The sequence below is a fragment of the Canis aureus genome, chromosome 25 (genome assembly GCF_053574225.1).
Source record: "Canis aureus isolate CA01 chromosome 25, VMU_Caureus_v.1.0, whole genome shotgun sequence".
NCBI classification, from domain to species: Eukaryota; Metazoa; Chordata; class Mammalia; order Carnivora; family Canidae; genus Canis; species Canis aureus.
The window spans coordinates 37,640,238-37,655,619 of record NC_135635.1 but is presented as its reverse complement, the minus strand read 5'-3'; the positions used below and the strand labels follow the sequence as shown (position 1 = coordinate 37,655,619).

Below are 15,382 nucleotides of genomic sequence, written 5' to 3'. Positions count from 1 at the left end.
AGCGAGGGACAAATCTCAGCAACTATATTGAGCCCAACTCCCTGCCCTCAGCCTGCTGCCCGAGACATCTTAAATTTACCAAGCTTTATGTGGCTGCTATTTGCAAACAAGCTCCACCCCAAGGCCTTCAAATGGAGCTCAGAATTGGGCAAAGCTTCTCCCAAAAGGCCATTGCTCTCCGTGATTGCCTCATTACCCTCAAGGCTCTGACAGGCTCTGAGGTGTTTCCAGAGGATAAAATTCATATTTTAATTAGAATGAACTTTTTATTACTTTGACAGCAAAGCTCCTGGTGAGCAGCTCCTTAGAAGAGATTCATGCATGTTATTATGTATATATTAAACCAGTTGTATTTTGTTAGAGTAGAACAATTCTTGGTTATCATCAACCAGATGTTATGTTTCCACTCTCCCAGTGATAGAATCAAGATTGTCTCCATCTCTCTGACATCACAAATAACTCTTTGATAAATATCTTTTTAGCATGTTTTCTTAGACACTTAGGCAAAACTTTTTGGAGGACACATACACACATGTGGGACTGCTGGATCCAAGGCATGTTCTCAACTGACTAAACACTGCCAGATTACTCTCCAGAATGGTTGTATTACACTATAATTCCACCAGTGAGTGCATGAGATTTTCATAGCCTCAAATTTCTGCTGACAGCTGATCTTTACATTTTGCTAAATAAATGGGTGTGAAGTGGTGTTGTATCACTGTTTTAATTTGTATTTGCCTCACTATCAATGACTTCAGATTTTTTTTAAATATGCCTTTAGTTTGTAAATTGCTTGTTCATTTCCTTTCCTAATTTTTAAAAATTATAGTTGCTATCCCAGTCTAGTTGATTTCCTGAAATTTCTTTTTCTTTTGGGGATTTTATTCATTTATTTATGAGAGACACAGAGAGAGAAGCAGAGACATAGGCAGAGGGAGAAGCAGACTCCTTGCAGGGAGTTCATGCAGTACTTGATCCTAAGACCTGAGGATCAAGGCCACTGCTGAGCCACCCAGGTGCACATTTCCTGAAATTTCTTGTATAAACCTAGATAGCAATTCCTTGCTATTTTAGACCTTCTGAACATTTCTTTCATTTTTTCATCTATAATTCTGTCCATAGTATCCTTTATTTCTTAATGTTGACTGATCAACTTCTTTTCCTTATGATTTATGCTTTCATATCTTGGTTTAAGATATTTTTTCCTGGCCCAAATTTGACTGACCCTTCATTAAGTGTATCAGCAAACTATCTGTATTCTAACTTTACATGTAGTTTTCTTTACAGATCCAAGTTGTGTGTGTTTTTTTAACCTTTAATTTTCCTAGCCCCTTGTATTAACGATCTTTTTAAATGCCATCGATTTGTGGTGCCACTTGTATGTCTGTTATAGTCTCATATATACATCAATCTATCTCTGAACTCTTTATTTCCTACCCGTTCATTCTTGCACCAGTATCCTTCTTCCCCACCTACGTGTAACTTGAGCTTATTCATTTCATTATCTAAGTATTTGCTTTCTTGCTTTGTTTTGTTTTGTTTTCCTCTGCAGCATCTGTCAGTTGCTGAGAGGGACAGTTAATATTTATTTTGAATTTAAATTTATTTTCACTTTTGTTTGTATAATTTTAATGACTATGCATTGACAATGGGCATAGCTTCCTGCTTTGTATTTCTTTTAAAGTATATAATGTTCCTCATAGTCTCTTCTGATTTTATTTTTCCTTAAATTTAATTTTGATAGATATAAGATAAGATTGCTACTTGGGGTAGCTTTTCTTTGGTTCATATTTATTGCTTTATCTCATTGCACATTTTCTTTTTTCAAACTTTTTTCTTTTTTTAAGAATAGACAATACATTGCTAAATTCTCCCCCCTTTTATCAGCTAGTTTAATAGTTCCTCTCATTTAGTTGTTAGGCTTAATATATTTACAGTTATTGTAATTTCTGGAAGTTTTATTCATCTGATTTAAAATATAAACATTCTGTTTTGTCTTAGGATTGTTGCTATTAACAAAGATGTATACTCATGTTTATTTATTCCTGTGGTAGCTTAGGCTTTCCACGTCTTCCATCTAATAAGGCAGGTATTTTAGAAATTTCCTATGTACATTTAGTCTCCTATACATCTATCCCACTTCCCATATACTTTTTAAAAAAGATTTTATTTATTTATTTATTTGAGAGAGAGAGAGATTGTGAGCATGAGCAGGGGGCAGGGGTATGGGGAGAGGAAGAAGCAGATTCTCTGCTGAGCTGGGAACGTGATGCAGAATGCCATCCCAAGATTCTGGGATCATAACCTGAGCCAAAGGCAGACGCTTAACCGACTGAGTCACCCAGGTGCTCTCCTATATACTTTTATTTTTTATTTTTATTTTTATTTTTTTTATTGGTGTTCAATTTACCAACATACAGAATAACCCCCAGTGCTCCTCACCCAATCACTCCCACCCCCCACCCTCCTCCCCTTCTACCACCCCTAGTTCGTTTCCCAGGGTTAAAGTAATGAGTTATTGAGGTTTGTGCCAGTTACCAATTCAAAACCTTCCAAATCCATCCTTCATTGGCTACTTTGCTTTGTGGAGCTGGTATCTGTGAATTTTTATCCTTTGGCAGGATGTTAAACTTTTCTAATAAAGAGTTCTAGAGGAACATTGGCAAAGGAAGAAATTTCTCTTCTTGGTTCTAAGGTACTCCTTCTGCAGGTGTGGTTTCTGCAGTCCCGGCCCGGCTCCTCTGGTGTGGGATTCCTGCAGTTTGCATGATCTGTCGGGCACCCATTTTCAGCAGTGTGTGTGGCTTCTGCACTGCTAGGCTTCTACGGTGCTCCATAGCCAGCAGCACGTGGCAACTTCCTGTGGGTGACTTTCTCCAACACCAACCGAGGTGTTTCATAGCAAGACTGCCACCTGCCCAGTACCTTCCCTTGTCATCTGGTTTCAAAGCCTTGGTGAACTTCTCTATCATCCAGTGAGCCAGGGTTGCTCCCTCTCCAACAAAGTTCAGTACTTAGCATTGAGCAGTTCCTTTGGATGCACTTCAGTTCTGTCTTTTCCTTGGTGCACTATTTCAGCCCAGGAATAGTGTCTGCTCCAAATAATCTCTCATTAACCTGATCTGTTTTTGTTTATAACACTTTATACTAAACTCCCTCTCTTCAAATTACAATGCGGTTCTGATCCCCTGACTGTGCCTTGCCTGATACAAAATTATACTATCTCAAGTTTCTTTCTTACCCATTTTATTTAAAGAAATCCATAAATAGCATTAATACTTTAAATCATTATTGCTTTCATATCTTTTATAGCACACCTTGATTTATTTCTCTTTTTTGTCTGCAGACTATCTCTTGAATGCTTTTCATTGGAGGGCTCTTGTCTAGCAAAACTTCTGAGGCTGGGTATACATGAAAATATTTTTATGTTCTCACATTTAAGTCATGATTTTCTTGGACATAAAGTTCTTCATTATTTAACTTATTTTATTCTTTTATTATTTATTTTTTGGATATAAAATTCTTGATGTGAAGTTTTTCCTTAGTGCCTTTTTCTCTGGAATTATTTAGAATTTATCTTATAAAGATAAGTTTTTCTTAATCTTATAAATTTTAAAAGTTTAGTATATGTTCAGTTTTGTGTTTGTGTTTTTTTTCATCTCTTTTATGTTGTTATTCATATTTTTTTTGATTCTAGGAAACTTATTTCCATTATGTCTTTATATTTTTTCCTTTTAACTTCTACTTTCATTTCACCTCAGAAGTCTAAGATGTAGATGTTCATGCTTTTACTTCAATCTTTCATATAATTTAGCTTTCCATGAGCATTTTCTATGTATTTATTTAAACTTTTCTGCTGCTTTCTTGCAAAGTTCCTCAACTGCATCTTCAAGCTCATTATTTTGTTCTTGTTATACACATCAGAATATTAATCTCATAAATATTGAACATTATGTATTTATATCTAATGTTCTCATTTTTTTGTACTATGATTTCTTGTTTTTAATTTATATTTTGTATACCTTTTATTATCTACTTTAAATATTAGGATTATTTTATGTTATGTTTATTCTGGTAATTCTTCTTTAGATAATATATGTTGGCCAGTTTGCTGTGTTTCTTTTATAGGACTTGAACAGCCAACATTTGTTTAGTTATTTTGGTCTGTGTGCCCATTATTAATGGGTTACTTTGTCCAATAATATATGTAGGGAAAGAGCCAAAGATAAGATCCTTGTCTGTGATCATGCTAGTGACTTTAAAGTATAGGGAAGGAGAGTCCAGGGAGGAAATCCTCAGTCACCAAGTGATCACTTTTACTTGCTATGTTTTTATATTTGTAGGAGACAACAGTGAAAAGAGATCATCTCTGGAGTTTGGAGGGCTGAATAGGGGACAGAATAGAAAAGTGAACGCCTGATGTACCTGGTTATTCCACATCTGATTTCATTTTCATACTTGCAGAGCTTTTTGTCTAATGAGATTTTACTCTAGGCTTTCACTGCTGATTTCTGTGGTGAAGAGATAATGATTGTCCCAAACCAGTTTGAAAGAAAGTCAACAGCAGAATTTAAATAACTTTCTTTTAATGTACCAAGTCAGCTATTTCCCAAATTCCTTTCTATTTGACTACCTCCTCCCCTGCCACTTTCTTATCAGCTCTAGATTGCTTTCATATCCTACAGTTCTTTTATAATATTTTGTTGGTTCCTAAAACTTATGTTTCTCTCTTGCTTATGTTGTTTCTCGAGGGTTATCTGGAAGAAGGAAGAAACAGTCTGTACTAGTTTTTTGTGTTGGAATTAAGTGTTAACTCTATTCTCTGCTTTTTGTATTTTTTTTTACTTGTTTTTGATATTTCATTTAATTTTCTTATTCTCTTCTGCATTATGAGTAATTTCCTCAGATCTTACTACTAATTTATTAATTTACATTTTTTCCTCTGTCAGATCTACTGCTTAAACCATTAGTTGATTTCTCTCTCTTTTTTTTTTAACTTTTTAAAAAAAATAGGCTCCACTCTCAGCCCAGAGCCCAATGGGGGGTCTGAACTCACAACCCTGAGATCAGGACCCGAATTGAAATCAAGAGTCGGACTTTTAACCAGCTGAGCCACCCAGGCACCCCTGATTTCTTTTTTATTTCATTGAATTATTTTTTTGTCTCTTGAATTATTTGCAGTTGGTGTTTTTTCAAATTAGCCATGTTTTCCTTGTCTTATGTGTTCTGTTGCTTGTTTTTACAACTCCAAACTTTGAAAAGTTATGAAAGGGATTAGTGTGGCTGCAGAAAATTGGATTATATGTTTTCTTCAGAGCTTTATTAGCCTGCTAAAGTAAAGTATGGAGATACTTCTCAATGATCTCTCTTCCAGTTGTCTTTCTGTATGTACAGCTAAAAGCTTTAATTATGAATAAGGAGAGATTATAGTGGGAACAGAAAAACACAGTTTTGCAAAGTAATAGGCTGTTTCCCAAGGTTAAAATGAGAGTATTTTTATTTTAAAATGCCTGGTTCTTTCATAATATGAAACGGAACAGTGAAAGAGAAAACCGGAATGAATGTAGAACAAGGTCTGCAGGAAATGCTTTTTTTTTCCTCTTTCATTTCCCCCCCTTCAATGTTTATTTATAACATTGAATCTGGAAAGAAGCAATACATCTTTTTCCATAGCTGGCACATTTTGGGGGTAATTTTTCATTTAGATGTAACTCACATAACACAGAAGTCGTTTTCCAGTGTAAATTAAGTGACTTTAGTATATTCATAGTGTTAGGCAATCATTACCACTGTCTAATTATTAAATATTCCATTACTCCCAAAAGAAATGTATTTGCTCCTAATTTTTTCCTCCTCAGTTTTGGACAATCTTTAATCTATTTTCTGTCTCTATGGATTTGTCTAGTTGGACGTTTTAAACAAATAAATGGAATAATACCTTATGTGGCTACTTGTGTCTGGCTTTTTCACTTAGTATGGTATTTTCAAGGTTCATCACACTTGCTGCCTGTATTAGTATTTTACTTTTTAAAAAAATATTTTATTTATTTGTTTGAGAGAGAGAGAGAGGGTGCAAGAGAGAGTGAGCATGAGTGGGGTGGGGGGCAGAGGGAGAAGGAGAAGCAGGCTCCCTGCTGAGCAGGAAGCCAATGCAGGGCTTGATCCCAAGACTCCAGGATCATCACCTGAGCTGAAGGCAGACCCTTAGCCAACTAGCCACCCAGGCACCCCAGTACTTTACTTTGTTATATGAATGAAAGGTACTCTTTTGTATGGACATATCATATTTTATCTATTATTCAGTTGATAAGACATTGGAGCTATTTCCATTTTTTGGCACTATGAATAATGCTGCCATGAACAGCTGTGGTAAAGTTTTTGTGTGAATATATGTTTTCAATTCTCTTTGGTGTGTAAGTAGGAGTAAAATTGTTGGATCACACTGGAACTCTGTTTAACATTTTGGGGAACTGCCAAACTGTTTTCCAAACAGCTGCAGCTTTTTACAATGCTGCATTCCATAAATGAGGCTTCTCTTTTCTCCACACTTGTCGTTTTGTTGTTGTTTGTTTATTTTATTATCCCCATCCTCCTAGGTGTGAAGAGGTGTCTCATTGTGGTTTTGATTTGCATTTTCCTAATAACTGACAATGTTGAAAATATTGTTATGAGCATGTCTTCTTTAGAGATGTTTCTACTGAATTCCTTTACCATATTTTAATTTGATTGTTTGTTTTCTTATGGTTGAATTGTGAGAGGTTTTTATGTGTTCTGGATCCTAGATCCAGTTTTGGAAATAGTTTTGAAATAGAGAAATAATGAGTCTGTCTTCTTCTTTTTCAATATGGCTTTGGCTAATTTAGGTTCCTTGCATCTCCAAATGAATTTCAGGATCAACCTGTCCATTTTTGAAAGAAAAGCCCTTGTAATTTTGGTTGAGCTTGCACCGAATTTATTGCACTGATCACTTTGAGGGATATTGCCATCTTAAGAATATCAATATATGAGTATGCTAAAATTTAAATATTTCATTACTCTATGTCATATATTTTATATTAATCTATGTCTTTCAATCCATGAACATTTATTATTTTGGAGTTCCTTACCCTACATTTTTGCTGATGTTACTCTTGGCTCAATTTTGATGGGTTTATTAATTTTAAAAAACTTATAAAACTTTTACTGCAAAATGTTATGTTAATGCAAAACTAATTGAGTTTCTTTGTTAATGGCATATTGTTCTTATAAATTAAGTTGTAGTTAGTTTCTTGGAATATAGTACATATTATTATAAATACTGTGTTTTTTAAAGAATATAAGAAAAGTTCTTTTTTTTTTTTAAAGATTTTATTTATTTATTCATGAGAGACACAGGGAAAGAGAGAGAAAGAGAGAGAGAGAGAGGCAGGGAGAGAAGCAGGCTCCATGGAGGGAGCCCGATGTGGGACTCGATCCTGGGTCTCCAGGATCACGCCCTGGGCCGAAGGCAGGCATTAAACCACTGAGCCACCCAGGGATCCCCAGAAAAGTTCTTTTTATTTCTTTTTATGCTATATCTAACTCAATTTAGTAGGTTTTGCTCTCAACAGTGGTTGAGATTATTATTTATTTTCTTTTTTAATGTGTCCAGATAGCAACTATTTAGTGTTGCACCAGAATATTTTTCTTTGCTTTTCATTAACTTTACAATCATGTTATCTTTCTTCTCTTATGTTAACTTTAAAATATTTTCACTTTGATTAAGCAATAGGTAACAAAATATCGTTTTCCCTATTTCAGCTAGTCACCAGGTATAATTTGGCTACTTTCTTTGGATGGAATCCTAAATTTAAAAAAATTATAAAGTCAGGATATTTTTTATTATACTTATTAATTATCAGTGTTGTAAAATCTACTAAAATTCGAAGAATGATCCAATTGGAAGATATAGTCAGCTTTCCCTAGGTTAAACTTGCACAGGCAAAATGTCAATATAAATATTTCAGAAATTGTACCTTTTATATGAAGACAATTTGTCTTCTTCACTGTTCATAGTATATTCTCACTTTTTTTCTTAAGATTTATTTGTTTATTTGAGGGAGAGAAGGAAGGAGAGCACAAGAGGGAGGGGCAGAAGGAGAGGGAGAGAGAATCTCAAGCAGATTCCAGGCTGAGTGCAGAGCACAATGTAGGACTCAATCTCATGATCCTGTGATCATTTCTTGAGTCAAAACCAGCAGTTGGTTGCTTTAGCTGAGTGGGCCACCCAGGCACCCCTTTAGTCACTTCTAAGAAAACATTGATCAAACCTTTGTGAGATAGCTCTGTATAATATGTCTATAGAGAAATTTACCCTCTTTTATTGTGATGTTATTGGTTATTGTTATAAATTTTAACCAATTTTGCTATAAAGCAGGTATCTACTTTTTTTTAAATTTTAGAGTTGGGGGAGGGGCAGTGGGAAAGGGAGAGAGAATTTCAAGCAAGCTCTGTGCCCAACTTGAGCCCAATGTGGGGCTGGGTCTCACAACTCTGAGATCCTGACCTGAGCCAAAATCAAGAGTTGGACACCTAACCAACTGAGCCATCCTGGTGCCCCAGTTGTCTATTTCTTGATTCTTGCTAAATGCTTCTGGAAAGTCCTGTATTAGATACTATGAACATTGATACTTCTTGGATCAGTTTTCTGAGCTGTTCTTCCTTAGAGAACTTTCAGATTGTGCCAATGGATTAGCCGAGATATCCCGGACTCTTTTTAGTTTAGAAGCAAATATATTCCATGAAAGAAGAATGCTTGACATAAGATCAAGCAGAATAAAAATTACTAGAATTGAATAAACCAAGGAGGAAATTAAAATGTCGTTATCTATTTGGAATATGGTAAGTGTTATTTTAAATATTGTGTTTTTAACAAATATAGGAAAAGTTTTTTTTTCTCATTCTCTTTATATTGTATCTAATTTAGTAGATTTTGTTTCTTTGGATGCAAATAAAACATTTAAAAATGATATTTGACTCCCACTGATTCCTTAGAGTTCAAACACATACTTTCATCAAATCTATGTACTTTTCAAGGCAAATATTGCATGGATTAATAAGAATCTGCTATTTTCTTTTAAAATGGATGTAATTGGACAGGTTGTGTAATCAAGGCCTACTTGGAGAAATGATATTTGAAGTTAATTTTCATTCAATCAGACATGATAAGTTCACTATTGAGAAGTATTGGTGGAGTCAATGCGTACAAAGTTCTTTTATGAAATTGACCTGGTACCTGACTTACAAGGCTTCAGTCTCACAAGTATAAGTAAGATCGTTTCCTTGCAAGCCAAGGACCCTGGAATTGGGGGACTTTTACATGAGAGACATTCATTTAACTTTGTGGGTACTATAGGTGAAATAGTAGGTCCTAGAGGGTCTTAAAGGTCTAAACCAAGATTCCTCATGAAAGTTGCTGGACAAAAGGTAATTATGTGGCTTTGGTAGTTGCTTAATACTGAAGGCTCAAGATTTGCAGACAAAATCCAGGAGGCCTACATGGCCGATTAACCCTCCTAGCACTTATGAAAACAATTAGTACAGACCTAATGAGACTGCCACTCCTCTTTTTTTAAGTCAAGAATGATCTTTGGAGAGGGGAAACCATCAGAAACTCAGCAATAAGGCAAAAATAGGAGGTTGCACATTCTTTCAGTACAACTTGGGGGCAAGGGTCACTTAAAGATTATCAGGGAAAGTATACTTAATTCATTTCATTATTTACTACAAATGAAAGTTTCCAGACTCCGTGAAGCTACTTATTGATTTTTGTCAGGTACACATGCAAATAATTTCTGTCTCGTGGAACAAATAACCCCAAAGGTTTTATGGCATATTTTATATTGTTTAATTTTATACCTAACCTATCCTTCTTATCTTAATAGTTTTTGTTAAGTTGTCTGTAAATATCTGAGCATTTTGGATGTTTTTTGAAATAGTTATAACATCTTAGTGGTTAGTTAATTAATGGGTTAAATAAAATCTTTGACATGTGTTCACTTTATGTTTGCTTGAGAATATAAAGTAAATATGTATATATATGAATATATATTTTCTTTTTGAAAATTATACTGTGATGAATAATTTGTTAAAATAAGATACCATAGTTAATAATATTCATCTATGAGTCCTACTATAAATTTTAAAAGATTTTACACAAATTGGCAAAGGCATTCTCTTTTATTTTTAATCTTTTCTTTTTTATGCCTGATATCAAGAAGGAATTTGGGATCCCTGGGTGGCTCAGCAGTTTGATGCCTGCCTTCAGCCCAGGGAGTGATCCTGGAGACCTGGGATCGAGTCCCATGTTGGGCTCTCTGCATGGGGCCTGCTTTTCCCTCTGCCTGTGTGTCTGCCTCTCTCTCTCTCTCTTTGTGTTTCTCATGAATAAATAAATAAAATCTTCAAAAAAAAAAGAAGCAATTTAATTTTATATTCAGCTGCTTTGTATCTTTGGGATAGAATTTCTGAGCCAAGTGATATCCAAGTGTAGTGAGGATGAAAATCTTTTGTGTGGCTTATATATTAACAGAGTTTGGGTAATCGAAGATCATTTACTGGACATGACAAGTTTCATTTTGTCAGATTAAACACACATTAGATCTTGGCATGGATTTTCTGAGGCCAAGCTTTGTTCAACAATAACTTGAATCCTTGCAGACCTTTTGCATTTAGTGGCTTGAGTATTCTTTTATTTTTTATTTTTTAATTTATTTTTTATTGGTGTTCAATTTACTAACATACAGAATAACCCCCAGTGCCGTCACCCATTCACTCCCACCCCCCGCCCTCCTCCCCTTCTATCACCCCTAGTTCGTTTCCCAGAGTTAGCAGTCTTTACGTTCTGTCTCCCTTTCTGATATTTCCCACACATTTCTTCTCCCTTCCCTTATATTCCCTTTCACTATTATTTATATTCCCCAAATGAATGAGAACATATAATGTTTGTCCTTCTCCGACTGACTTCTTTATTTTAATATTATCTCATTAATTCTGATTCCTAAATGTTATAAGAAAAGGGCCTGAGAATATTAAGAGAAAAGCATAAAGATATTTTGCATACTGTTGTTATTTAAGTAACAATGACTACTTTTATATTTTTAAATTCACTAAGATGAAAGGTCTACAAAAATACTTCTACTTTGTATTAAGTACTAAACAAATAGTCCTTGAAGGAGGTACTAGCACAGATAAATATCTATAGATCAGCATTTTCCCCCAAATGTACCTTGAAGTTCAGCAATATTAATGACTCATGAATTTATATATTTGTATTATGAATCTTTTTATTTTCCTTATGACCAAAGGAGAAATATATGAGAAAATTCTCCTGGAGAATTTTAACAGCAAGAAGAGATTCTTCTTTTTTGAGATAAGCTATAAACATGGCAGAAGACTAGATGCGAAAACTAGACCCCATATCTCATCTTAATTTTTGTTTAAGTTATGGAACAAGATATTTAATTATTAAACTGTGTGGGAATATATAAAACAAAAAGAAAATTTCTTGGCTTCTCCTTCCACCATTCAATCATTTGGAATATGCTCATTTATTTGTTCTTATTTTATTTTTTAGAAAGATTTTTATCATTTATTTATGTGTGTGTGTGTGTGAGAGAGAGAGAGAGAGAAGAAGGGAGAGCACAAGCGAGGGGAGGGGCAGAGGAAAAGAGAGAGCCTCAAGCAGACCCGACAGTGGGCATGGAGCCTGACACAGGGCTCCACCCCAGGATCCGGAGATCATGACCTGAGCCAAAGTTAGACGCTTAACTGACAGCCACCCAGGTGCACCTATTTGTTCTAATTGAAAAGACAAATAAGAATGGATTAGGTAAACTGGGCCAGTAGTGAAAAGATTATTATTATTATTTAAAAAATTTATTTATGTATTCATGAGAGGCACACAGAGAGAGGCAGAGACATAAGCAGAGAGCAAAGCAAAGACCCTACTTCCAGATAAGGTCACATTCACAGATACCAGGATTTGGGACTTCAACATATCTTTTTCTGTGACACAGTTGAACTCACAACGGATATAATGTGTATTTGCCCTTTTGATGATTGCTGACAGCTAGTTTTGCAAGACAGAGGCAACAATTTTCCTCTTAGAGCTTGGTGAATATATAAAATTACTTTTAAACAAGTTTTGCTTAAAGTGCCAATGAATAACCAAAATTCTGTTTCCTCCTCATTTATTTGACTTTGGAGAAGTATGAAAATCTTTCACATAAAATATTTGTGAAGCATTAAACAGTTTGACTGAAATGGTGTTTCTAGCTCATTTTCTTTTCTTTTTCTATGTTCTTTTATTTTTATTCTTTTTTAGTTTCAGAGGTAGAATTTAATGATTCATCAGTTGCATACAAACACCAGGTGCTCATTACTTCAAGTGCCCTCCTTCATGCCCATCACCCACTTAGCGCATCCCCCTATCTCTTCCTCTCCAGCAACCCTTGTAGCTCATTTGCTTTATTCATGTATTCCAACACTTTGTGTTCATCCATTTCTCCTCTACCTAGCTACCTGTGGGAATATACTCACTCTGCCAGTGACCCATTCAGTCACTCCTTTGTTTCACTGAGTGCCTACAATAGTCACGGTGCTGTGCTGAGTGAACAGGCTGCAAATGTGATTAAGATACAGGTTTGGTTTTCAAAGATGTCTGAGTTATAGATGAGAGGAACATAATTTTTTAATTATTCTTTTTAAAAATAGATTTTAGTTATTTATTTGAGAAAAGAGAGAAGAGCATGAGTTGGGGGGAGAGAGAGAAGACCAAGCAGACTACCCGCTGAGTGGGGACCCCCTACATGGGGCTTGATCCCAAGACGATGAGACTATGGCCTGAGCTGAAGGCAGACAATTAACTGACTGAGACACCTGGGTGCCCCAGAAAACAATTTTTTAAAGTGTGGAATTGTATAATGTGGAAGAAAGATGTGCTAAACCATTTAATTATGTATAAAGAAGAAATCCCAGCTCTAAACAAATGGTCTGTGTATTTGGATATCAGCAAAAATTTCCTTCTTCCCTTTGCCTAGAAGGTGAACTTTTATTTTTTATTTATTTTTATTTTTAAGCAACCTTTATTTCTCCTGAGGTGGGTGCACCGTTCCTGGAAGTACTGCAGTACCAGGTCGATGCTTGGAGTGGATGGGGCAAGCTCCTATTCCATCTCCTAATTCCAAAAATCCATTTAATATGTTGTCCTCGGATAGAGGATGTATCAGATATTAAACTGATAAGAACAGATACTACACTTGATCTTAGCCAAAAGACTGAGAAGCAATTGAAGATGAACTCTTATTATGCAAATCTGATGAAGTCCCAATAGTTCATTTTTGCTTTTGTTTCTCTTGTCTTCATGGATGTATCTTGCAAGAAGTTACTGTGGCCAAGTTCAAAAAGGGTGTTGCCTGTGTTCTCCTCTAGGATTTTGATGGAATCTTGTCTCACATTTAGATGTTTCATCCATTTTGAGTTTATTTTTGTGTATGGTGTGAGAGAATGGTCTAGTTTCATTCTTCTGCATGTGGATGTCCAATTTTCCAAGCACCATTTATTGAAGAGACTTTCTTCCAGTGCATAGTCTTTCCTCCTTTATCGAATATTAGTTGACCATAAAGTCGAGGGTCCACTTCTGGATTCTCTATTCTGTTCCATTGATCTATGTGTCTGTTTTTGTGCCAGTACCACACTGTCTTGATGACCACAGCTTTGTAGTACAACCTGAAATCTGGCATTGTGATGCCCCCAGCTATGGTTTTCTTTTTTAAAATTCCCCTGGCTATTCGGAGTCTTTTCTGATTCCACACAAATCTTAAAATAATTTGTTCCAACTCCCTGAAGAAAGTCCATGATATTTTGATAGGGATTGCATTAAACATGTAAATTGCCCTGGGTAACATTGACATTTTCACAACATTAATTCTGCCAATCCATGAGCATGGAATATTTTTCCATCTCTTTGTGTCTTCCTCAATTTCTTTCAGAAGTGTTCTGTAGTTTTTAGGGTATAGATCCTTTACCTCTTTGGTTAGGTTTATTCCTAGGTATCTTAGAGTTTTGGGTGCAATTGTAAATGGGATTGACTCCTTAATTCCTCTTTCTTCAGTCTCATTGTTAGAGTATAGAAATGCCACTGACTTCTGGCATTGATTGTGTATCCTGCCACACTGCCAAATTGCTGTATGAGTTCTAGCAATTTTGGGTTGGAGTCTTTTGGGTTTTCTATGTAGAGTATCATGTCATCGGTGAAGAGGGAGAGTTTGACTTCTTCTTTGCCAATTTGGATGCCTTTTATTTCTTTTTGTTGTCTGATTGCTGAGGCTAGGACTTCTAGTACTATGTTGAATAGCAGTGGTGAGAGTGGACATCCCTGTCTTGTTCCTGATCTTAAGGGAAAGGCTCCCGGTGTTTCTCCATTGAGAATGATATTTGCTGTGGGCTTTTTGTAGATGGCTTTTAAGATGAAATATTCTCTTGCTTCAAATATTTCAATGGTTTCTTTTTTTTTGAAAGATTTTATTTATTTATTCATGAGAGACACACAGAGAGAGAGAGAGAGAGCGAGAGAGAGAGAGATAGACAGAGGGAGAAGCAGGCCCCCTGTGGGAAGCTTGATGCAAGACTTGATCCCAGGCCCCCTGGATCATACCCTGAGCCAAAGCAGACGCTCCACCACTGAGCCACCCTCATTGGCATCCTTCTTTCAATGGTTTCTATCAACAAATGAATAATATTGTTCTAGTATTTCATTATCTTGTAATCTTATTCTTGCACATATTTTTAAATTTGTCTCCGTGTATACATTGTTTTATGCTTTCAACTTAGCATACTATGTATATTCATGAAGTTAACCTTCAACTTTGTAGTTCAGTCCAAATTCAGAAAGTAAATCAAATTTAGAATTCACTTCATGTGACTTGAATAAATGAAAATAAAACTATATCTGAATAGGGAAGGCTAAATATTGTAAACTACTGATATTCATAATCATTATAACTTGATTTATATTCAATGCAACACTAAACAGTACCCAATATGATTATGGGGATAATTAACTTGACGAAAGATTTCAAAGTTTATTTTCTTTTTTTATATTTTCTTTTTTTTTTAATTTTTATTTATTTATGATAGTCAGAGAGAGACGGAGAGAGGCAGAGACATAGGCAGAGGGAGATGCAGGCTCCATGCACCGGGAGCCCGACGTGGGATTCGACCCCGGGTCTCCAGGATCGCGCCCTGGGCCAAAGGCAGGCACTAAACCACTGCGCCACCCAGGGATCCCTCAAAGTTTATTTTCAAAGAAAATAATAAACAGCATTGCAGAAAAAAAAAAAAAGATAAAAACAGAGAGATGGGA

At 35.5% G+C, this 15,382-nt stretch overlaps 1 non-coding gene across 1 annotated transcript; it reads right to left on the bottom strand.

The window, feature by feature from the left end:
• Positions 1 to 13,116: 13,116 nt before the first annotated feature.
• Positions 13,117 to 13,307, bottom strand: LOC144297754 (U2 spliceosomal RNA). The gene has a single exon (XR_013364630.1). It is a non-coding gene; the product is annotated as a U2 spliceosomal RNA (small nuclear RNA).
• Between the last annotated feature and the right edge of the window lie 2,075 nt (positions 13,308 to 15,382).